This window comes from Oncorhynchus kisutch, linkage group LG13, assembly GCF_002021735.2.
Source record: "Oncorhynchus kisutch isolate 150728-3 linkage group LG13, Okis_V2, whole genome shotgun sequence".
NCBI classification, from domain to species: domain Eukaryota; kingdom Metazoa; phylum Chordata; class Actinopteri; order Salmoniformes; family Salmonidae; genus Oncorhynchus; species Oncorhynchus kisutch.
The window spans coordinates 76748223-76772218 of NC_034186.2; the positions used below are offsets into that span (position 1 = coordinate 76748223).

General features: G+C 43.6%; 1 long non-coding RNA gene across 1 annotated transcript; it reads right to left on the reverse strand.

Annotated features, from left to right (window-relative positions):
• Positions 1-13438: 13438 nt before the first annotated feature.
• LOC109880878 (uncharacterized) lies at positions 13439-22406 on the reverse strand. Its single transcript, XR_002253763.2, has 4 exons — positions 19652-22406; positions 19389-19427; positions 18738-18855; positions 13439-16952 (listed from the first exon to the last, which is right to left on the reverse strand). It is a non-coding gene; the product is annotated as an uncharacterized LOC109880878 (long non-coding RNA).
• Positions 22407-23996: the final 1590 nt, after the last annotated feature.

Genomic DNA, 23996 nt, shown 5'->3' on the forward strand with positions numbered 1-23996 from the left:
CGTCTGATCCATGTCAAGAAATTAATGAATGGGGCCATGTATCGTGAGATTTTGAGTGAAAACCTCCTTTCCTTTCAGCATGACAATGATCCCAAACACACCGCCCGGGCAAACGAAGGAGTGGCTTCATAAGAAGCATTTCAAGGTCCTGGAGTGGCCTAGCCAGTCTCCAGATCTCAACCCCATAGAAAATCTTTGGAGGGAGTTGAAAGTTCGAGTTGCCCAGCAACAGTCCCAAAACATCACAGCTCTAGAGGAGATCTGCATGGAGGAATGGGCCAAAATACCAGCAACCGTGTGTGAAAACCTCGTGAAGACTTACAGAAAACGTTTGACCTCTGTCATTGCCAACAAAGGGTATATAACAAAGTATTGAGATAAACTTCTGTTATTGACCAAATACTTATTTTCCACCAGGGGTCTCAATACTTTCCGAATGCACTTTATATCAACACTGATAGTCAAATCTCTCATTCTGAAATGGATTTGGGTGTTATCTGAATGCTCATGTTGAAGACTGGGTTTGTAACAGGGTCATCTGTGAGCCACAAGACTTTGTTAGTCTACTGATCTCAAGCCTATCATTAGCTTCTTCCTTTACTCAGCCTCTCTCTCTTTCCCACACAGATGAAAGGTACCACACACTGGCCTGGGTTCCTGTGGGATGTTTTGCTGTAGTCATCATACTGTTATTTGCTGGAGAGAGGTGTGTATGGGGGGGGGGGGGGGGGGGGTCCAAAGTTTTTTAGTTTAGTCAAGGTTACTGAGACATTGTAAGTCACTGAATGCATATAAATGATTATTTTGTGAATTTGTACGTATTGCTAAAGACATCTGTTTGGTATTTCAGTTACAGATGTGTTGACAGGAGCAAGAATAGGACCCAACGAACCTCAGTTAATGTGGACAACGCAGAAGAAACCAAAGTGTGAATGTGTGTACGTGGGTCTGGGGGTATGTTTTGTGCCTGTGTGTGTGTTTTGTGGTGCGTGGGTGGGTGCGCGCGCGCGCGCGGGTGTGTGTGTGTGGGTGGGTGGGTGGGTGGGTGTGTGGGTGTGTGTGTGTGTGTGTGTGTGTGTGTGTGTGTGTGTGTGTGTGTGTGTGTGTGTGTGTGTGTGTGTGTGTGTGTGTGTGTGTGTGTGTGGTGCCTGTGTGTGTGTTTTGTGGTACGTGGGTGGGTGGGCGGGTGCGCGCGGGGGTGTGTGTTGTGTTGTGCCTGTGTGTGTGTTTTGTGGTGCGTGGGTGTGTGCGCGCGGGTGTGTGTGTGTGTGTTGTGCCTGTGTGTGTGTTTTGTGGTACGTGGGTGGGTGCGCGCGGGGGTGTGTGTGTGTTGTGCCTGTGTGTGTGTTTTGTGGTGCGTGCGTGCGGGTGTGTGTGTGTGTGTGTGTGTGTGTGTGTGTGTTGTGCCTGTGTGTGTGTTTTGTGGTACGTGGGTGGGTGCGCGCGGGGGTGTGTGTGTTGTGCCCGTGTGTGTGTGTGTGTGTGTTGTGGTGCGTGGGTGGGTGGGTGCGCGCGGGTGTGTGTGTGTTGTGCCCGGGTGTGTGTGTGTGTGTGTGTTGTGCCCGTGTGTGTGTTTTGTGGTGCGTGGGTGGGTGCACGCGGGGGTGGGTGTGTGTGTTGTGTTTTGTGGTACGTGGGTGGGTGCGCGCGAAATGTGTGTGTGTGTGTGTGTGTTGTGCCCGTGTGTGTTGTGCCCGTGTGTGTTGTGCCCGTGTGTGTGTTTTTGTGGTGAGTGGGTGGGTGCACGCGGGGGTGTGTGTGTTTTGTGGTACGTGGGTGGGTGCTCGCGAAATGTGTGTGTGCGTGTGTGTTGTGCCCGTGTGTGTGTTTTGTGGTGCGTGGGTGGGTGCACGCGGGGGTGTGAGTGTGTGTGTGTGTGTGTGTGTGTGTGTGTTGTGCCCGTGTGTGTGTTTTGTGGTGCGTGGGTGGGTGCACGCGGGGGTGTGTGTGTGTATGTGTGTTTTGTGGTGCGTGGGTGGGTGCACGCGGGGGTGTGTGTGTGGTTGTTCTTAGTGTTTTTAGCTGCCCAACTGTTTTTAAAAGTGTATTTTAATTTTTAAAGCATTGTAATGGGCAAGTGGCTTGAGCTTGTCTTGTATTACATTCTGAGACAGTTTTAGTGCAGCAGTGGATCTCTTGCTGTGGAAGCTAGATTCCCATAGCTGCACTTTTAGTCTATGTTAAGTGACCAGGCATATTAACACACATACATACAAATGTACAGTATACAAACTCATATTACTATGTTGGGGGTAAATGAATCTGTGGTCTGTTGAGTAATAGTGTCACCTGGTAGTGGAGACGGTGTGATACTATTTGTGTTTCTAGTTACTGTAAAGATGGGTGGTGAAAGATTTCTGTATCAGACAGCACACGAACATGACATTCCTTTCCCCCTCTCTTTCACTAGTTCCTAACAGTTCATACCAGTTCACTGTGACATCAGTTCCCAGCCACACCTACTCACACCACTCAGCCTAGACATTGTCTGTTAAACAAGTATTATTATAATACTTCATTATATATCTAGTAATATAAACATAATATACATGTTGTACATAGTAGAACATGAAATCTGATTATGATATGTATTACCGTTTTCCTGTTAGTCACTGAGGAAGTGACTCATGGATCCAATGTCATGCTTTTAGTAGATTCAATTGACCCATAGACACGGATTTAAAGTTTCCCCCTAATGAAGTAGTGTTCGGGAAGCTGATCCTAGATCTGTGCCTATGGGCTCGTCTGACCCAGATCAGATTTGAGTGTTGTCTTTAGGTCAGCTAATGCTTATAGTGAGGGATGTAGGACTGGCATCTTTCCACATCTTATATTGGTTTATATTCTATGTGAGCGCAAAACAAATAGCCAGATTCCAAACTGCTACCTTGCTGCTATCCTTAGGAGCTTGTTGACTTCCCTTTGTGGATCTGAAAGGACAACTACAAGTGGAAGGTTAAGGGTGTGTTAGACCTGCAGGAGAAGTTAAAATGGGGCTAGAGAATCATAACTGCTGTTGTAGAAATACGGACAGGATATATAACACATTATTAGGCTTCTAATAATTTTTTAAAGAAAATTACTTATTTTTGTTACATTACATAATGAATGATACTGACTGTATTTGTTAATATGATTTGATTTGTATTGAATCATTACTCATGTGTTTAACACTCATTTATGTTTGCTTTGCTAACCTTCTCAACAACTTGTGTTAAAACATCCTGCTATTCATCTCTGTGTGTCTTGTTGGTTTAATCTGTTTTCCCTTGATTGAATTCATTTGTAACAGTACTGTACTCTACTCAGACTGTGTTATTTAGATATAATTTAAGAGCCATTCTTTAAATGTATCCCCTGGTGTATTAACTTGGTTTCTGTGTATTATCTGACCCCGGTATGTACTGGCTTACTGCCAAAGCTGGGTGTAAGACAACGATAGAGATGTAGGGAAATTCTGGGGACAGCCATGGCTTTCCCTCTCTATCTGTCTCTGTCTCTCGCTCTCTCTGTCTCTGTCTGTCTCTCTCTCTTGCTCTCTCTCTGTCTCTCTCTCTCTCTCTCTGTGTGTGTTTGATTGATGTTGACACCATACAGTATTACATTTGTCTAACAAGTCAATCTTTCCTTAACACTCCAACTACTTCACAGTGATATAATGTAGTCTAGTGATTGACTTCAGGAAACACATTTACTGCTGTATAACCTCTCTTCCTCCTGGCTCTTAGCTGTTGATAAGCAAATGCTTGTGTAGGTTGTGGTTAGGTTTAGAATAAGGGTTAGGGTTATGGCTGGGATGAGGGTTAAGGCTAGGGTTAGTGGATAGTTGGTTTAAATGTTGTTGACAGTTATTGAACATCTACAAGCCATCTACTTGAGACTATCCCAATAAAGTGTAAACCAAATAATTGGGGTAATTGTTGAATAACCTGTGGTTAACCTAAAGTGGGTCACGGGGCTGAAGTGGTGCCACCTTTCAATCCAGTCAGCCTAGATGAGTTGTCTTCATCTGTATTTCAATACAGTTACATGATTTCTCAGAATTCCTGATGATTCTAAAGACAGACCTGATCATATCACCTCTACCTTACCTGACACCCTAGACCCACTTCAATTTGCTTACCGCCCCAATAGAGGCACAGACGATGCAATCGCCACTGCACTGCACACTGCCTCCTCCCATCTGGACAAGAGGAATACCTATGTAAGAATGCTGTTCCCTCACTATAGCTTAGCATTCAACATCATAGTACCCTCCAAGCTCATCATTAAGCTTGGGGCACTGGGTCTGAACCCCGCCCTGTGCAACTGGGTCTGAACCCCGCCCTGTGCAACTGGGTCTTTCACGTGGTGAAGGTAGGATACAACACCGCCACTTCGCTGATCCTCAACACAGGGGCCCCACAAGGGTGCATGCTCAGCCCCCTCCTGTACTCCCTGTTCACCCGTGACTGCATGGCCACGCACGCCTCAAACTCAATCAGCAAGTTTGCAGATGACACAACAGTAGTAGGCCTGATTACCAACAATGACGAGACAGCTTGCAGGGAGGTGATGGCCCTGGGAGAGTGGTGCCAGGAAAATAACCTCTCACTCAACGTGAACAAAACAAAGGAGCTGATCGTGGACTTCAGGAAACAGCAGAGGGCCACGCCCCTAACCACATCGACGGGACCGCAGTGGAGCAGGTGGAAAGATGCAAGTTCCTCAGTGTACACATCACGGACAATCTGAAATGGTCCACCCACACAGACAGTGGTGAAGAAGGGGCAACAGCGCCTCTTCAACCTCAGGAGGCTGAAGAAATTTGGCTTGGCCCCAAAAACCTTCACAAACTTTTACAGATGGACAATTGAGAGCATTCTGTCGGGCTGTATCACCGCCTGGTACAGCAACTGCACCGCCCGCAATCACAGGGCTCTCCAGAGGTTGGTGCGGTCTGCCCAACGCATCACCGGGGGCAAACTACTTGTTCTCCAGGACACCAACAGCACCTGATGTCACAGGAAGGCGAAAAAGATCATCAAGAACATCAACCACAGGTTGAGTACATGTGCATCAAAGCTGGGACAGAGAGACAGAAGCGTTTTTTCAATCTCAAGGCCATCAGAATCTTAAATAGCCAACACTAGCCGGACACTCCAACATTGCTCATCCTAATATTTATATATTTCTTAATTCCATTCTTTTACTTTTAGATTTGTGTGTAATGTTGTGTATTGTTAGATACTACTGCACTGTTGGAGCTAGAAACACAGGCATTTTCCAAACGCCCGCAATAACATCTGCTAAATATGTGTATGTGACCCATAATATTTTATTTGATGTCCCCACTGAGTCATAGAAATATGATGGTAAGTGTTTGATACAGGTCCCAGCTGAGGAAGAACAATGTTCTCTCTGTGGTATATACTGAGCCTACACTCCTTCAATGAAGACCAGACAGAGGCCGTAGACTGAAGGGTTTTTACTATTGAGACCATGTCAAGGCAAGGCCAACAACAATTGCTTCATCATAATTCCATGACATCATATTCCTGCATGCAGACCACATTTGATGATGATCCTCACACAGTTGTGATTGGTTGAGCTGGTATTGGGTGATGTGGTGCTGTGGTCTCTAGTTACTATTCTTTAGAGAGTTAAACTGAACACTGCTGGATAACAGATAAACACAACCTACCATCTATAAACGGCAATCATAAACTCACTTTCCACTTCCAGCAAAACAAGTGGGAAAAAATGGTGAAGGAGGAGCTAATGGGGAATCCCCTGAAGCACAGATGTAATTGGTCGAGTTGGTGTGAGGTGATTTGATCCTTTAAGTTTGTCAGGAGCTGCTTGTGAAACTGACACACAGACTAGAACAACATACTCCAAACAAAACAGACATACAAGCAAAATATTTATATAAAACTGTCTGGAAATTAATTGGGGTAGTTGCTGAATAACCTAGATTTTGTATGACATTTTGTGATTTATAAAGTTAAGATTTGTGATTGGGTGTAGATACACTATATAAACACCTTTTCTCATATTTTAATAAACTTGCCAGCTTGTTGATGTGGTTTCTGCTTATCCAACTTCCTGTTCAGCTTAGCTAGCGGACTAGGAAACGTAGCAGTGCATGGAACACAAGTAGTGACTTGGCGCTTTTTACTCATATTTACGGCCACATGCTCTGCCACAGTTACACAAACACAAACACACATACCACACACACACACATTCACACACACAGTGGTAGGCACAGAAGGAGCACAGCATACCAGGGCGGTGTGTCACTACACTCCACATTAAAGAAACACAGGCCCCCTCTGATACACAGTTGTGATTGGTTAAGCTGGTATATGGTGATCACCAATACAGTCCTGAGGTCACTATATTTGATCTTCCCCAGTGAGCTAAACAACCTGGAAAGGAGAGCAGATAAACACATTCAAACATCATAGCTAAAATAACGTGACGGTGAGTCATTGTCAAACTCATTTTTGGTCAAACAAGACTCCCTATGCCCAAATGTTACAAGTGTGATCAGTGGGTTAATATTTCATTTTTCTTGGTGTACCTCACGTACTATAGTGTCCCTGTTTTTGCATTCCTCCTCTTCTCTCCCTTCCGTGTCCATGGTAACCTGCTGAATAACATACACATTTCAATACCCCCCCAACCCTCCTTAAAGGCTGCACATTCAGTCTATAACCCTGGTTATTTGTCCTGATAGCTCACACAAGTCTGTTATCCACAGCTATATGCTCACTGTTTCCAAAGTCTCTGGTAATGTGAAAGTTGTGAGTATAATGTTTTATATCAGGGATTTCCAACCCTGTTCATGGAGAGCTACTGTCTGGTAGGTTTTCACTCCAAATCTAATCTAGCACACCTGATTCTAATAATTATCTGCTTGATGAACTGAATCAGTTTTTTATGAACCTTTATTTATTTAACTAGGCAAGTCATTTAAGAACAAATTCTGATTTACAATGACGGCCTACACCGGCCAAACCTGGACGACACTGGGCCAATTGTGCGCTGTCCTATGGGACTCCCAATCACAGCCGGTTGTGATACAGCCTGGAATCAAACCAGGGTGTCTGTAGTGACGCCTCAATCAATGAGATGCAGTGCCTTAGACAGCTGCGCCACTCAGGAGCCCACTGAGGTTGGAGTGAAAAGGAAAACTGTTTATTTTGTTTGGTTAATAGAGTGTCAGAAATGTTTATGTGCCACAGAGGGTGGTTTTGCTTTGGACATATTTGTGTTGTCAGAGCTTATTTGCTTGACATGCTTGAAGATGCTTCTCTTAATATGCAGTAGTAGAAATATGTTATCCCAAGGGGGAACCGGTTCAGTTGCATTGCTGTTTATTTAATCATTCCCTGGAGGTTTAGTTAATATTTTATTACAACTTGTCAGACACTCCTAACCCTCCTCATAGGCTACCCTGTCAGGCTATAACCTGTTTATTTGCCCTGATATCTAACAGTAGTCTGTTGTCCACAGCTATCTGCTCATTGTTTTCCAAGGTCTCTGGAAAAAGTTAAAGTTATGAATCTAATGTTTTAGATTATACTAGTGGAGAGTGTTTATTCTTCTTTAGTAGTTCTTATGCATTTAGATCAGACTGTAGGTGAGGTGTCATGTTTCAGACTGGTGTCAGAGAGGGGCAGCATTGTGATCCAGAGGTCTGGTGTGGGGTGGGGTTCTTAATCATAATGTACACGCTCATTGTATTTCATTATTTATGGTGTTTCTGGTTGCTGTTGCGGAGTATCTTCAACACTTATTGGTTATCTAAAGCAGGGCAGGACACTTTTGTTACAGTCCAGCTTTATGGTAAAACACTGATTCAAACTAATCATGGTCTAAATTAAAGCCCATTAACAGTCAGTTGATTAGTTTAATCAGTTGTGTTATAGATCGTTTACCTAAACAGCCCATATATGCTACAGCTCAGCGTTCAACACCATAGTGCCCACAAATCTCATCACTAAGCTAAGGACCCTGGGACTGAACACCTCCCTCTGCAACTGGATCCTGGACTTCCTGATGGGCCAACCTCAGGTGGTAAGGGTAGGTAACAACACATTTGCCACCCTGATCCTCAACACGGGGGCCCTTCAGGGGTGCGTGTTTAGTCCCCTCCTGTACTCCCTGTTCACCCACGACTGCGTGGCCAAGCACGACTCCAACACCATCATTAAGTTTGCTGACAACACAACAGTGGTAGGCCTGATCACTGACATCGATGAGACAGCCTATAGGGAGGAGGTCAGAGACCTTGCAGAATGGTGCCAGGACAACAACCTCTCCCTCAACGTGAGCAAGACAAAGGAGATGATCGTGGACTACAGGAAAATTAGGGTTGAACATGCCCCCATTCACATCGACAAGGCTGTAGTGGAGCAGGTCGAGAGTTTCATGTTCCTTGGTGTCTACATCACCAACAAGCTATCATGGTCCAAACACACCAAGAAAGTTGTGAAGATGGCACCCCTTTCCCCCTCAGGAGACTGAAAAGATTTGGCATGGGTCCCCAGATCCTCAATATATCCACATAATGTTCCTTCCTCATGAAGCTATCTATTTTGTGAAGTGCACCCATCTCTCCTGCAGCAAAGCACCCCCACAGCATGATGCTGCCACCCGTGCTTCACGGTTGGGATGGTGTTCTTTGGCTTGCAAGCCTCCCCCTTTTTCCTCCAAACATAACGATGGTCATTATGGCTAGTTCAATTTCTGTTTCATCAGACCAGAGGACATTTCCCCAAAAAGTACGATCTTTGTCACCCATGTGCAGTTGCAAACCGTAGTCGGACATTTTTATGTCGGTTTTGAAGCAGTGTCTTCTTCCTTGCTGAGCAGTCTTTCAGTTTATGTCGATATAGGACTCGTTTTTACTGTGGATACAGATTATTTTGTACCTGTTTCCTTCAGCATCTTCACAAGGTCCTTTGCTGTTGTTCTGGGATCGATTTTCACTTTTCGCACCAAAGTATGTTCATCTCTAGGAGACAGAACGTGTCTCCTTCCTGAGCGGTATGACGGCTGCGTGGTCCCATGGTATTTGTACTTGCGTACTATTGTTTGTACAGATGAACATGGTACCTTCAGGCATTTGGAAATTGATGAACCAGACTTGTGGAGGTCTACAATTTATTTTCTGATTTCTTTTGATTTTCCCATGATGTCAAGCAAAGAGGCACTGCGTTTGAAGGTAGGCCTTGAAATACATCCACAGGTAGACCTCCAATTGACTCAAATGATGTCAATTAACCGATCAGAAGCTTCTAAAGCCATGACATCATTTTCTGGAATTTTCAAAAAAAGCACAACCTAAGTGTCCTGGATGGCAGGAAGCTTGGCCCCAGTGATGTACATCTCATGACATCAGTCTGGAACTTAAAGCTTGGTCGCAAATGGGTCTTCCAAATGGACAATGACCCCAAGCATACATCCAAAGTTGTGGCAAAATGGCTTAAGGACAACAAGGTCAAGGTATTGGAGTGGCCATCACAAAGCCCCGACCTCAATCCCATAGACAATTTGTGGGCAGAACTGAAAAAGCGTGACTCAGTTACACCAGCTCTGTCAGGAGGAATGGGCCAAAATTCACCAAAACTTGTGGAAGGCTACCTGAAACATTTGACCCAAGTTAAACAATTTAAAGGCAATGCTACCAAATACTAATTGAGTATATGTAAACTTCTGACCCACTGGGAATGTGATGAAAGAAATAAAAGCTGAAATAAATAATTCTCTCTACTATTATTCTGAAATTTCACATTCTTAAAATAAAGTGGTGATCCTAACTGACCTTAAACAGGGAATTTTTACTAGGATTAAATGTCAGGAATTGTGGAAAAACTGAGTTTAAATGAATTTGGCTAAGGTGTATGTAAACTTCCAAATTCAACTGAATATACTAGGCAGTGTCAGAGGAAGACCCAAAAAATTGTCAAAGACTCTAGTCACCCAAGTCATAGACTGTTCTCTCTGCTACCGCACGGCAAGTGGTCCCGGAGCGCCAAGTCTCGGTCCAAAAGGCTCCTTAACAGCTTCTACCCCCGAATCATAAGACTGCTGAACAATTCATCAAATGGCCGACCAGACTATTTTCTAAACTGTATTGTTGGTTGGGGGCTTGTATTCGGCGCATGTGACAAATACAATTTGATTTGGAGTCAGGAAGGTAAACAGGAAAGGTAGTTGGTTGAGAGGGTAGGAGAACTAGCCTAAGGTACCTTAGCAGTTACACCGGCAGCCCCCGGTGACAACAAATTAATAAAACCAAAAGCTTACCTTGACTTGGAAGAGTTCCAGTGTTGGATAGCCATAGCCACCTAGCTAACATAGCATTGCTCTCTGTTTAAGCTGGGTTGCTAGCTCTTTCTCTCTCTCTCTCTCTCTCTATCGTTTCTCCATTTTAGAGTAATGTCATTCTCTTTTTGAGTCAAGACGGGTCACTCAACCGAGACTGCTCTTCTCTGGGTCACGGAGGCTCTCCACACTGCCATAGCGGACTCTCTCTCCTCTGTTCTCATCCTCTTAGATCTGTATGCTGCCTTTGACACCGTGAATCATCAGATCCTCCTCTCCACCCTCTCAGGGCTGGACGTCTCAGGCTCTGCACACTCTTGGATTGCATCCTACCTGGTAGGCCGCTCCTACCAGGTGACATGGAGAGGATCTGTGTCTGCACCACGTACTCTCACTACTGGTGTCCCCCAGGGCTCGGTTCTTGGCCATCTCCTTTTCTCTTTATACACCAAGTCACTTGTCTCCGTCATATCCTCATATGGTCTCTCCTATCATTGCTATACGGATGACACTCAACTACTTTTCTCCTTACCCCTTTTGACACCCAGGTGGCGACACTCATCTCTGTGCGCCTGGCAGATATCTCAACTTTAATGTCGGCCCACCACCTTAACCTCGAAAAGACGGGAGTACTCTTCCTCCAAGGAAGACCTGCCTGCTCAAAGACCTATCCATCACGGTTGACAACTCCACAGTGTTGCCCTTCCAGAGTGCAAACAACCTTGGCGTGACCCTGGACAACACCCGGTTGTCCTCTGAAAACATCAAAGCAGTGACTGCATCCACTCCAAGACCATGGTGCTTACCTACGGAAGAGCGACAGGAACTATCTCTCCCTACCTTCAGGCTATGCTCAAACCCTACACCCCAACCCGAGCACTCCGTTCTGCCACCTCAGGTCTCTTGGCCTTCCCATCCCTACTGGAGGGCAGCTCCCGCTCAGCCCAGTCCGAGCTCTTCTCTGTCCTGGCCACCGATTGGTGAAACAAGCTTCCCCCAGAAGCTAGGACAGCAGAGCCCTGTCCATCTTCATAAAACATCTAAAACACTACCTATTCAGTGTCTTAAATAATCCTCCTCCCCACCTCGACACCCTACCCCCAAAAATGTAATAAGTTAAATAACTAGTAAAAAAATGACCAGCACTTGCACTTAACCAGCACAGGGAGGTTAGAACTATGAGCCTCCTGGGTTTTGTATTGAAGTCAATGTACCCAGAGGAGGACAGAAGCTAGCTGTCCTCTGGCTACACCATGGTGCTACCCTACAGAGTGCTGCAGAGGCTACTGTAGACCCTTCATTGCAAAACAATGTGTTTTAATCAATTATTTGGTGACACATGAAAATATTTATTATAGTTTGATCTTTGATGTTTCACAATTTTCTTTGTTTCTGAAATTCACTGGTCCTCCCCTTCCCCTTCCTCTGAGAAGCCTCGACTGGATCACAGAAGGCGAAGGCTGTGGCTTACCTTCCCTGACATTTGTGGTTTGTTGAAAATAAAAGAGAGCCACACACTCTAGGAGCTCAGATGCAATCATTTAATTACTAACGTTTCGACAGCCAAGCTGTCTTCATCAGGGTATAATCACAAACACTGCGGGATGACTTGTTTATATAGTGTCAAAAGACACAGGTGTCTGTAATCATGGCCAAGAGTGGCCTAATATCATTGGTTAATAATCAAATATTAAAATGTCATACATTTTAACAGCATACAATGTTAACAGCATACAAACAAATGGATAACATTTGTGGTCTGTTGGCCTGGTAAACTGCTCTTAGTGGCTTATGTCGTATTTCAATCCTGAGTTGAAGTTGGAGTCACTTAGTTAATACTACAGAATGTGGTATTAATGTTCAAATCAAATGTTATTGGTCACATACACATGGTTAGCAGATGTTATTGGTCACATACACATGGTTAGCAGATGCTATTGGTCACATACACATGGTTAGCAGATGTTATTGGTCACATACACATGGTTAGCAGATGTTAATGGTCACACACACATGGTTAGCAGATGTTATTGGTCACATACACATGGTTAGCAGATGTTAATGGTCACATACACATGGTTAGCAGATGTTATTGGTCACATACACATGGTTAGCAGATGTTATTGGTCACATACACATGGTTAGCAGATGTTAATGGTCACATACACATGGTTAGCAGATGTTATTGGTCACATACACATGGTTAGCAGATGTTATTGGTCACATACACATGGTTAGCAGATGTTAATGGTCACATACACATGGTTAGCAGATGTTATTGCTCACATACACATGGTTAGCAGATGTTATTGGTCACATACACATGGTTAGCAGATGTTATTGGTCACATACAGATGGTTAGCAGATGTTATTGGTCACATACACATGGCTAGCAGATGTTATTGGTCACATACACATGGTTAGCAGATGTTATTGGTCAAATACACATGGTTAGCAGATGTTATTGGTCACATACACATGGTTAGCAGATGTTATTGGTCACATACAGATGGTTAGCAGATGTTATTGGTCACATACACATGGCTAGCATATGTTATTGGTCACATACACATGGTTAGCAGATGTTATTGGTCACATACACATGGTTAGCAGATGTTATTGGTCACATACACATGGTTAGCAGATGTTATTGGTCACATACACATGGTTAGCGGATGTTATTGGTCACATACACATGGTTAGCAGATGTTAATGGTCACATACACATGGTTAGCAGATGTTATTGGTCACATACACATGGTTAGCAGATGTTATTGGTCACATACACATGGTTAGCAGATGTTATTGGTCACATACACATGGTTAGCAGATGTTATTGGTCACATACACATGGCTAGCAGATGTTATTGGTCACATACACATGGCTAGCAGATGTTATTGGTCACATACACATGGTTGGCAGATGTTATTGGTCACATACACATGGTTAGCAGATGTTATTGGTCACATACACATGGTTAGCAGATGTTATTGGTCACATACACATGGCTAGCAGATGTTATTGGTCACATACACATGGTTGGCAGATGTTATTGGTCACATACACATGGTTAGCAGATGTTATTGGTCACATACACATGGTTGGCAGATGTTATTGGTCACATACACATGGTTAGCAGATGTTATTGGTCACATACACATGGTTGGCAGATGTTATTGGTCACATACACATGGTTGGCAGATGTTAATGCAAGTGCTTGTAAACCGTGTCACCTTTGTTACTGTAACTGCTGAAAAGGCAAGTTTACCAGGCCAATAGACCAGGATTTATATTATTCAGACAGCTGGAAAGGCAAGTTTACCAGGCCAATAGACCTGGATTTATATTATTCAGACAGCTGGAAAGGCAAGTTTACCAGGCCAACAGACCAGGATTTATATTATTCAGACAGCTGGAAAGGCAAGTTTACCAGGCCAACAGACCAGGATTTATATTATTCAGACAGCTGGAAAGGCAAGTTTACCAGGCCAACAGACCAGGATTTATATTATTCAGACAGCTGGAAAGGCAAGTTTACCAGGCCAACAGACCAGGATTTATATTATTCAGACAGCTGGAAAGGCAAGTTTACCAGGCCAACAGACCAGGATTTATATTATTCAGACAGCTGGAAAGGCAAGTTTACCAGGCCAACAGACCTGGATTTATATTATTCAGACAGCTGGAAAGGCAAGTTTACCAGGCCAACAGACCAGGATTTATATTATTCAGACAGCTGGAAAGGCAAGTTTACCAGGCCAACAGACCTGGATTTATATTATTCAGACAGCTGGAAAGGCAAGTTTACCAGGCCAATAGACCAGGATTTATATTATTCAGACAGCTGGAAAGGCAAGTTTACCAGGCCAACAGACCTGGATTTATATTATTCAGACAGCTGGAAAGGCAAGTTTACCAGGCCAACAGACCAGGATTTATATTATTCAGACAGCTGGAAAGGCAAGTTTACCAGGCCAACAGACCAGGATTTATATTATTCAGACAGCTGGAAAGGCAAGTTTACCAGGCCAATAGACCAGGATTTATATTATTCAGACAGCTGGAAAGGCAAGTTTACCAGGCCAACAGACCAGGATTTATATTATTCAGACAGCTGGAAAGGCAAGTTTACCAGGCCAACAGACCAGGATTTATATTATTCAGACAGCTGGAAAGGCAAGTTTACCAGGCCAACAGACCAGGATTTATATTATTCAGACAGCTGGAAAGGCAAGTTTACCAGGCCAACAGACAAGGATTTATATTATTCAGACAGCTGGAAAGGCAAGTTTACCAGGCCAACAGACCAGGATTTATATTATTCAGACAGCTGGAAAGGCAAGTTTACCAGGCCAACAGACCAGGATTTATATTATTCAGACAGCTGGAAAGGCAAGTTTACCAGGCCAACAGACCTGGATTTATATTATTCAGACAGCTGGAAAGGCAAGTTTACCAGGCCAACAGACCAGGATTTATATTATTCAGACAGCTGGAAAGGCAAGTTTACCAGGCCAACAGACCAGGATTTATATTATTCAGACAGCTGGAAAGGCAAGTTTACCAGGCCAACAGACCTGGATTTATATTATTCAGACAGCTGAATAAAGTACATCCATGCCGTCACACAGGTCTATGTAGGAGAAATGTAATTATTTAGGGCAGTGGTTCAACCTTTTTTGGTTTTACTGTTCCACCAACTGAATTTTGCTCTGCCAGGAGTGAGCCTGAAGTACTCCCTCATTTTACCAGTAGGCCTATAGCCTCACTGTTCTAGGAAATGTTTAAAAACTATTTCACTGGTGCGCATAGAAACTCTACTTCCAATAAAACAATGAGTATCAAACATGAGCGATAGACGCAGCTGAAACATGTGTATACCCAGATATATTATGTGTGACACCAGAACGGTGGCAGTAAATGCAACACATTAAAAATTTCAATTTATTTGAGAAAGTTAAAAAAAGAGAAGTTAATATTTCATGATCCTTTTCTGACACACTGCATCTCCAACACTTTAGTAGAGTACTATAATAATACACTATCATTCAACTCCCTTGGATTTCTTTACATAATATGGGATTCAAATGAAATTCATTGTCATTTTTTTGTCAATGATCCACACAAAATACTCTTGTCATGCCAAAATAAAACATTTTTTTAAATAAAACATTTGTAAAAATATAAAACACTAATATACCTTGATTACATAAGTATTCACCTGAGCCAATACATGTTAGAAACACCTTTGGCAGGGATTACAGCTGTTAGTCTTCTTGGGTACATGTGCAATATTTTCCCCATCATTCTTTTCAAAATTCTTCAAGCTCTGTCAAGGTGTTGGGGATCATGGCTAGACAGCAATTATTCAGTCTTGCCCTACATTTTCAAGCAGATTTAAATCAAAACTGTAACTTGGCCACTCAGGAACATTCACTGTCTTCTTGGTAAGCAACTGCAAAGTCGATTTCGCCTTGTGTTATAGGTTATTGAAGGGTGAATTCCTCTCCTAGTGTCTGATGTAAAGCAGACTGAAGCATGTTTTACACTAGGATTTTGCCTGGGCTTAGCTCCATCCCATTTATTTTTATCCTGAACAACTCCCCAGTCTTTGCCGATGTCAAGCATATCCAGAATACTTGTGATACTCACGGTACAGTACGTAGTGAATTAGACCATTTTCTTTGCGTGGCATGACATTTTCCTAAACCTGATTTATTCCCATTAGCACTCCTAAGACTTCGCTTCAGCCAGCTGATGTTAGTACAATTAGAGTAAAAATTATGCAAGGCATTGGTTTACAGGTACTGTTATACAGGAATCTGAATATGAAAATGTATAAAAAGATTACAACTGTAAGAAGAGTTAAAGAGATGGAATGAAGGCAGAGACAATCCAGCAGCATCCTGATCTGGGGGTTTGGGTAGTCCTGAGGGTTGTCCCTGTCTCTGGTGGTTTGGTCCAAACAGCTTGGTTAAGGGATGGGTAGTCCTGAGTGCTGTCCCTGTCTCTGGTGGTTGGGTCCAAATAGCTTGGTTAAGGGATGGGTAGTCCTGAGGGTTGTCCCTGTCTCTGGTGGTTGGGTCCAAACAGCTTGGTTAAGGGATGGGTAGTCCTGAGGGTTGTCCCTGTCGGTTTGGTCCAAACAGCTTGGTTAAGGGATGGGTAGTCCTGAGGGTTGTCTGTGTCTCTGGTGGTTGGGTCCAAACAGCTTGGTTAAGGGATGGGTAGTCCTGAGTGCTGTCCCTGTCTCTGGTGGTTTGGTCCAAACAGCTTGGTTTAGGGATGGGTAGTCCTGAGTGCTGTCCCTGTCTCTGGTGGTTGGGTCCAAATAGCTTGGTTTAGGGATGGGTAGTCCTGAGGGTTGTCTGTGTCTCTGGTGGTTGGGTCCAAACAGCTTGGTTAAGGGATGGGTAGTCCTGAGTGCTGTCCCTGTCTCTGGTGGTTGGGTCCAAATAGCTTGGTTTAGGGATGGGTAGTCCTGAGGGTTGTCCGTGTCTCTGGTGGTTTGGTCCAAACAGCTTGGTTAAGGGATGGGTAGTCCTGAGGGTTGTCCGTGTCTCTGGTGGTTTGGTCCAAACAGCTTGGTTAAGGGATGGGTAGTCCTGAGTGCTGTCCCTGTCACTTTCTCCTGCAGAAAAAAAGAAAGAGAGAGGGAAGAGAGAATGAAAAGGTTGTAGGAAGCAGTACCTAGGAATGTGGTGGTCAGGTCCTCAGTGACATAATCACAGTATTTATGAGGTGTCTGTTGGTCAGGTCCTCAGTGACATTATAATCATAAGCTACAGTGGGGCAAAAAAGTATTTAGTCAGCCACCAATTGTGCAAGTTCTCCCACTTAAAAATATGAGAGAGGCCTGTAATTTTCATCATAGGTACACTTCAACTATGACAGACAAAATGAGAAAAAAAATCCAGAAAATCACATTGTAGGATTTTTTATGAATTTATTTGCAAATTATGGTGGAAAATAAGTATTTGGTCAATAACAAAAGTTTATCTCAATACTTTGTTATATACCCTTTGTTGGCAATGACAGAGGTCAAACGTTTTCTGTAAGTCTTCACAAGGTTTTCACACACGGTTGCTGGTATTTTGGCCCATTCCTCCATGCAGATCTCCTCTAGAGCAGTGATGTTTTGGTACTGTTGCTGGGCAACACGGACTTTCAACTCCCTCCAAAGATTTTCTATGGGGTTGAGATCTGGAGACTGGCTAGGCCACTCCAGGACCTTGAAATGCTTCTTACGAAGCCACTCCTTCGTTGCCTGGGCGGTGTGTTTGGGATCATTGTCATGCTGAAAGACCCAGCCACGTTTCATCTTCAATGCCCTTGCTGATGGAGGATGTTTTCACTCAAAATCTCACGATACATGGCCCCATTCATTCTTTCCTTTACACGGATCAGTCGTCCTGGTCCCTTTGCAGAAAAACAGCCCCAAAGCATGATGTTTCCACCCCCATGCTTCACAGTAGGTATGGTGTTCTTTGGATGCAACTCAGCATTCTTTGTCCTCCAAACACAACGAGTTGAGTTTTTACCAAAAAGTTATATTTTGGTTTCATCTGGCCATATGACATTCTCCCAATCTTCTTCTGGATCATCCAAATGCTCTCTAGCAAAATTCAGACGGGCCTGGACATGTACTGGCTTAAGCAGGGGGACACGTCTGGCACTGCAGGATTTGAGTCCCTGGCGGCGTAGTGTGTTACTGATGGTAGGCTTTGTTACTTTGGTCCCAGCTCTCTGCAGGTCATTCACTAGGTCCCCCCGTGTGGTTCTGGGATTTTTGCTCACTGTTCTTGTGATCATTTTGACCCCACGGGGTGAGATCTTGCGTGGAGCCCCAGATCGAGGGAGATTATCAGTGGTCTTGTATGTCTTCCATTTCCTAATAATTGCTCCCACAGTTGATTTCTTCAAACCAAGCTGCTTACCTATTGCAGATTCAGTCTTCCCAGCCTGGTGCAGGTCTACAATTTTGTTTCTGGTGTCCTTTGACAGCTCTTTGGTCTTGGCCAAAGTAGAGTTTGGAGTGTGACTGTTTGAGGTTGTGGACAGGTGTCTTTTATACTGATAACAAATTCAAACAGGTGCCATTAATACAGGTAACGAGTGGAGGACAGAGGAGCCTCTTAAAGAAGAAGTTACAGGTCTGTGAGAGACAGAAATCTTGCTTGTTTGTAGGTGACCAAATACTTATTTTCCACCATAATTTGCAAATAAATTAATTTAAAATCCTACAATGTGATTTTCTGGATTTTGTTTTCTAATTTTGTCTGTCATAGTTGAAGTGCACCTATGATGAAAATTACAGGCCTCTCTCATCTTTTTAAGTGGGAGAACTTGCACAATTGGTGGCTGACTAAATACTTTTTTGCCCCACTGTATATCTTTACAGTCAGAACACACTCACCCTCATACGACATGGTTTCTATTTATTTTGCGCTTCTTGATACACCAGTAAGCAATGCCAATGCAAATGCAAATGACGACCAGGACAAGGATCAGTAAACACCACCACAGTTCACCCCCTTAAGAACAACAGATAAAGGAACACAAAATGATGGAATAAGTATGTATCATATTACATTTGGAGGACTAATTATTTACAATGAGGAGGAATAATAAAGCATGAAGCATTAATCAAATCAACGGATTAATAAAATTACAAAAGACAGACAGTACAATTTGCAAAGCCACTGAGGAGTAGATTTGTCTGTCAGAGGGAAATTGTCAGAACAGCCAGACTTGTTTTCACTGAACTATATACAGAATAATTAAGGCTCGCTGTCAAAGTTAGGATGGGATTCAATCCAATTGCGAATTTGGACAATGTGCCATTTTATGGTCATTTTCAATTCAGCCCCCATGATTGTGGTCTCCGTGAACACAGGAACAATACATTTAAAACACGTATTGTGGGCAAAGCTCAATCAGACTGACTCCTGACCTTAGTGTTCAACTCAGCAAGGGACACTGCATAAAAGTGCTGTGTAAAATTAACATAAGATTCTCTACAGCCAGTTTGTGAAAATAATACAGAATGTTTGAATCAATGACTCACCATTCACAGTAGTTGACGCGATGCCAATGGCAGAGCAATCTGAAAAACAGGGTTGATTAGCCTAAATGCAACAACTGACAGACAGATCACATACATTATAGAAATTCGTTTTTGGTTTGGTTAACAGAGTTCTCATGCTCTATAATAAAGCCTACTTCCTATAGCCCCCTGGGATTATTGACATCCAGGACCATCGATTTATTCACTCTACCCACTAGCATTTCTTCCACATTGTATTATCTTGGGCCTTCAGAGACACTCACTGGTTTGTTTATAGTTGGTAACAGCTGTGCTGTTGGCCTCCAGGGCAGGCTGGAGGCTCTCTGACACACTTCTGCACAAAGCATAAGAATAATCATCCTGGAGACACATGGTGCACTTCCCAGATGGAGGATAGGGAGTGGAGGTGCATTTCTGGAAAGGGCCTGGCACCAGCAGATTCTTGTTCAGATCACCATTAAGATCATAAAATATGGCCACCTCTGGGCATTTTGTGTGATAACACTGGAAACACACGTCCTTCATTGCAACTGAGAGAGAGAGAGAGAGAGAGAGAGAGAGAGAGAGAGAGAGAGAGAGAGAGAGAGAGGAGGAAAAGAGTACTGTAGAAAGGCAAATATAACCAAGAGAAAGATCGAGAGATGAGAGAGAGAGAGAGAGAGACACACAGAGAGCGAGAGAGAGAGAGAGAGAGAGAGAGAGAGAGAGAGAGAGAGATTCACACAAACAGGCAGAGGAGGATTACACCGGATTACACAGACTCATCACAATGACCATCCAGTGGAATAGAGACAAAGAATTACCAGTACCATGTTAACTTTGGTGTTAATCTTGGGTTGAAATAATTTATAGTGTTAATATATGTATAGATCAACAAACTGCATAACGGTCTCTCAGTTTGTTGGCAACGTGGGATCTGGAGCCTCTATCGTCCGGGAATAGGTGGTTCGAATCATTCCTTTCCCAATCCGCAGGTTGGCATTTATTGTCATGAATCTTACCCTGGAGGCAGCTCTGCAGAGTGATCACTAGCTGGCACAGCCACAAAGTCATAAAATCGGATTTGAAAACCTAACCTTAACCACACTGCTAACCCTAATGTAACGTTAAATGAAGACCAAAAAGCAAGAAAAAATGTTGACATTGCAGCTGACATGTCTCAGTTCTGCCTCCAGGGCAAGATTCATGACAAACGTCAACCTGTTCCTTATCTGGGCGCGTAGCTTCTGAAACTCCCGACAGGGTTATAGAGATGGGTCAGAAAATCGTCTGGCCAAAAACAATCTAGGGTCTATCAGAACAGTAGGATATATCCAAATAAATAGGCTATATAGGCTAAATATGGCTCTGATATTTCGGTTATATTCCATACAAAAAAAAGATGCTATAGCCTACAACCGCTTGACCATGTGATGCAATTCCATACCAAAGACTAGGAACGTTATGAAAGCGGAATTATACGTTCCACAACCCAACCGACAGGCTACAATGAAAATAAACTTACGTGGTGGGTGTATCCTTTGGTACCGGGCCCGGTATGTGCTCTAGTCCCACTGCTATCTACCGACGCGTGCAGTCCTATACCCTCTCCGCCTCTAGTCTACTTCAAATTTGACACGCGCATCCCACTCCACTTGCTGGAGGGGTGGCGTTTCTCCGGCTGTTCCTCCTGAGAGTCTGGAAAGTTCTCGACTGCGCATCTCGAAGTGCATTTCGGCCAATTTATGTTAATAATATTTCTAAATAAAATGAAAATAGAGCAGTCACCGTGTCAAATTTACCAGAGGATGTTATGTAGCATTTTAAACTATCATGTGTAAAACTTTAAAAGAACAGTGCTGCACTTGGTTGAGAGCTCACTGTAGAACACATGGGCTCAGTAGGCTTACCTTATCTATAGGGGACAGTCTGTAGGCTTACCTTATCTATAGGGGACAGTCTGTAGGCTTACCTTATCTATAGGGGACAGTCTGTAGGCTTACCTTATCTATAGGGGTCAGTCTGTAGGCTTACCTTATCTATAGGGGACAGTCTGTAGGCTTACCTTATCTATAGGGGACAGTCTGTAGGCTTACCTTATCTATAGGGGTCAGTCTGTAGGCTTACCTTATCTATAGGGGACAGTCTGTAGGCTTACCTTATCTATAGGGGTCAGTCTGTAGGCTTATCTTATCTATTAATAACCTCTAACACCAAACATGTGGACATATATATATATATGTATAGCCTACTACTACTAAAGCTGGTCCATGATTCGTTTCAGCCAGTGTTCGTTTGCGTATCACACGTGCTTTATTAGCGCGGATTACGGTATCTATCGCTCCACGATCTGGATCATAACCGGACATGCGAAAGCGCGGTAGCTGCATAGGTGGTTTTAGCTTTCTTGATTCTGCTGCCACCCTCTGGTCATTTGAAAAATAAACAGATGTTTTGGCTCTGGCTCTGCGTGCAGGTGGTGGTTTGCCCCGTAACGCCATTTCTCTTTAGAATGCACCCCTTATTTAGCTACATTGGATGGATACTCAACTATTGTTGTTCATGTTCAGAAGCATGCCACTGCACCATGCATGTACCTTGGTAGCCTTTCTGTTTCTGCTTTAGCCAGCAACCCCTCATGCATGACAATGCCAAATAAGTCTTTAAAGCAGGAACAAGCAGGTAACTGTACTGCTACATGTACTGTTCCTTTTCCTAATGAGTGTCATCATTACTGCTCATTAGAGATGAATCCTGGGGGATTGCAGTGAGCTGGCTTGTTGTTTATCAGTCAGCCTGCTCCATGGGGAGGGTAGGCCACTGTATCTGCTGCTAGGTTTAGGAACAGAACCTTACAACTGGCCTCTCTGTGTGGTAACCTACAGTACCATAGTCTGCTGTGTGTGTAGCCATATGTAACTGTGAGGTAGGGAAAGTACGTTTGGTGTGTCAATGTTGTTGGTACACCTAATGTCCAGTCATGATGATTATATTTATGGGATCCTGAGTGGCGCAGCGGTCTAAGGCACTGCATCCCAGTGCAAGAGGCGTCACTGTAGTCCCTGGTTTGAATCCAGGCTGCATCACACTGGCTGTGATTGGAAGTCCCATGGGGCGGTGCACAATTGGCCCAGCATCGTCCAGGTTTGGCCGGGGTATGCCGTCATTGTAAATAAGAATTTGTTCTTAACTGACATGCCTAGTTAAATAACGGTTACATTTAAATGTACTCATGTTGGAGTAGGTACAAGTTGCAACTAATCACTTGTTCAGGGTTTGATGTTTTCATGTTAATGTGTATTTGAAAGTTCACCTGTGTTTGAGTCAGTTGAAAAGATTACGTAATAGAGATTTTAAGCCTTTTTCCAAGACACAAAACATTTATTCTCTGAGAATGTATTTCTCTCTGATATAGTATGATAATGATTGTCTTTGACATGAAATGACTGTGAACTAAGGCCTGATTACTGTAACATGGCCAACATATCATTCCCACACACAATACTCGGGCTTGTATGAGACACACACACACAGAGCGTAGGCACCTGGTCTGACACCTGTACAGGTAACCTCCCAGGAGGGAGGGAGGGAGAGAGAGAAGGAGGGAGGGAGGGAGAGAGGACACATACACTCTTCTCCTGCTGAACATACTGCGGTTACATATTCTACTCTACATCCAAAAAGAAAACACCATTCAGTAAGTACATTTATATTTGGTTTGGTTGTGGCCTCCATAAATGGTTAGAACTGTGTTGGTTGTGGCCTCCATAAATGGTTAGAACTGTGTTGGTTGTGGCCTCCATAAATGGTTAGAACTGTGTTGGTTGTGGCCTCCATAAATGGTTAGAACTGTGTTGGTTGTGGCCTCCATAAATGGTTAGAACTGTGTTGGTTGTGGCCTCCATAAATGGTTAGAACTGTGTTGGTTGTGGCCTCCATAAATGGTTAGAACTGTGTTGGTTGTGGCCTCCATAAATGGTTAGAACTGTGTTGGTTGTGGCCTCCATAAATGGTTAGAACTGTGTTGGTTGTGGCCTCCATAAATGGTTAGAACTGTGTTGGTTGTGGCCTCCATAAATGGTTAGAACTGTGTTGGTTGTGGCCTCCATAAATGGTTAGAACTGTTTTGGTTGTGGCCTCCATAATGGTTAGAACTATGTTGGTTGTGGCCTCCATAATGGTTAGAACTGTGTTGGTTGTGCCCTCGATAATGGTTAGAACTGTGTTGGTTGTGCCCTCGATAATGGCTAGAACTGTGTTGGTTGTGCCCTCGATAATGGTTAGAACTGTGTTGGTTGTGCCCTCGATAATGGTTAGAACTCTGTTGGTTGTGCCCTCGATAATGGTTAGAACTGTGTTGGTTGTGCCCTCTATAATGGTTAGAACTGTGTTGGTTGTGGCCTCCATAAATGGTTAGAACTGTGTTGGTTGTGGCCTCCATAAATGGTTAGAACTGTGTTGGTTGTGGCCTCCATAAATGGTTAGAACTGTGTTGGTTGTGGCCTCCATAAATGGTTAGAACTGTGTTGGTTGTGGCCTCCATAAATGGTTAGAACTGTGTTGGTTGTGGCCTCCATAAATGGTTAGAACTGTGTTGGTTGTGGCCTCCATAAATGGTTAGAACTGTGT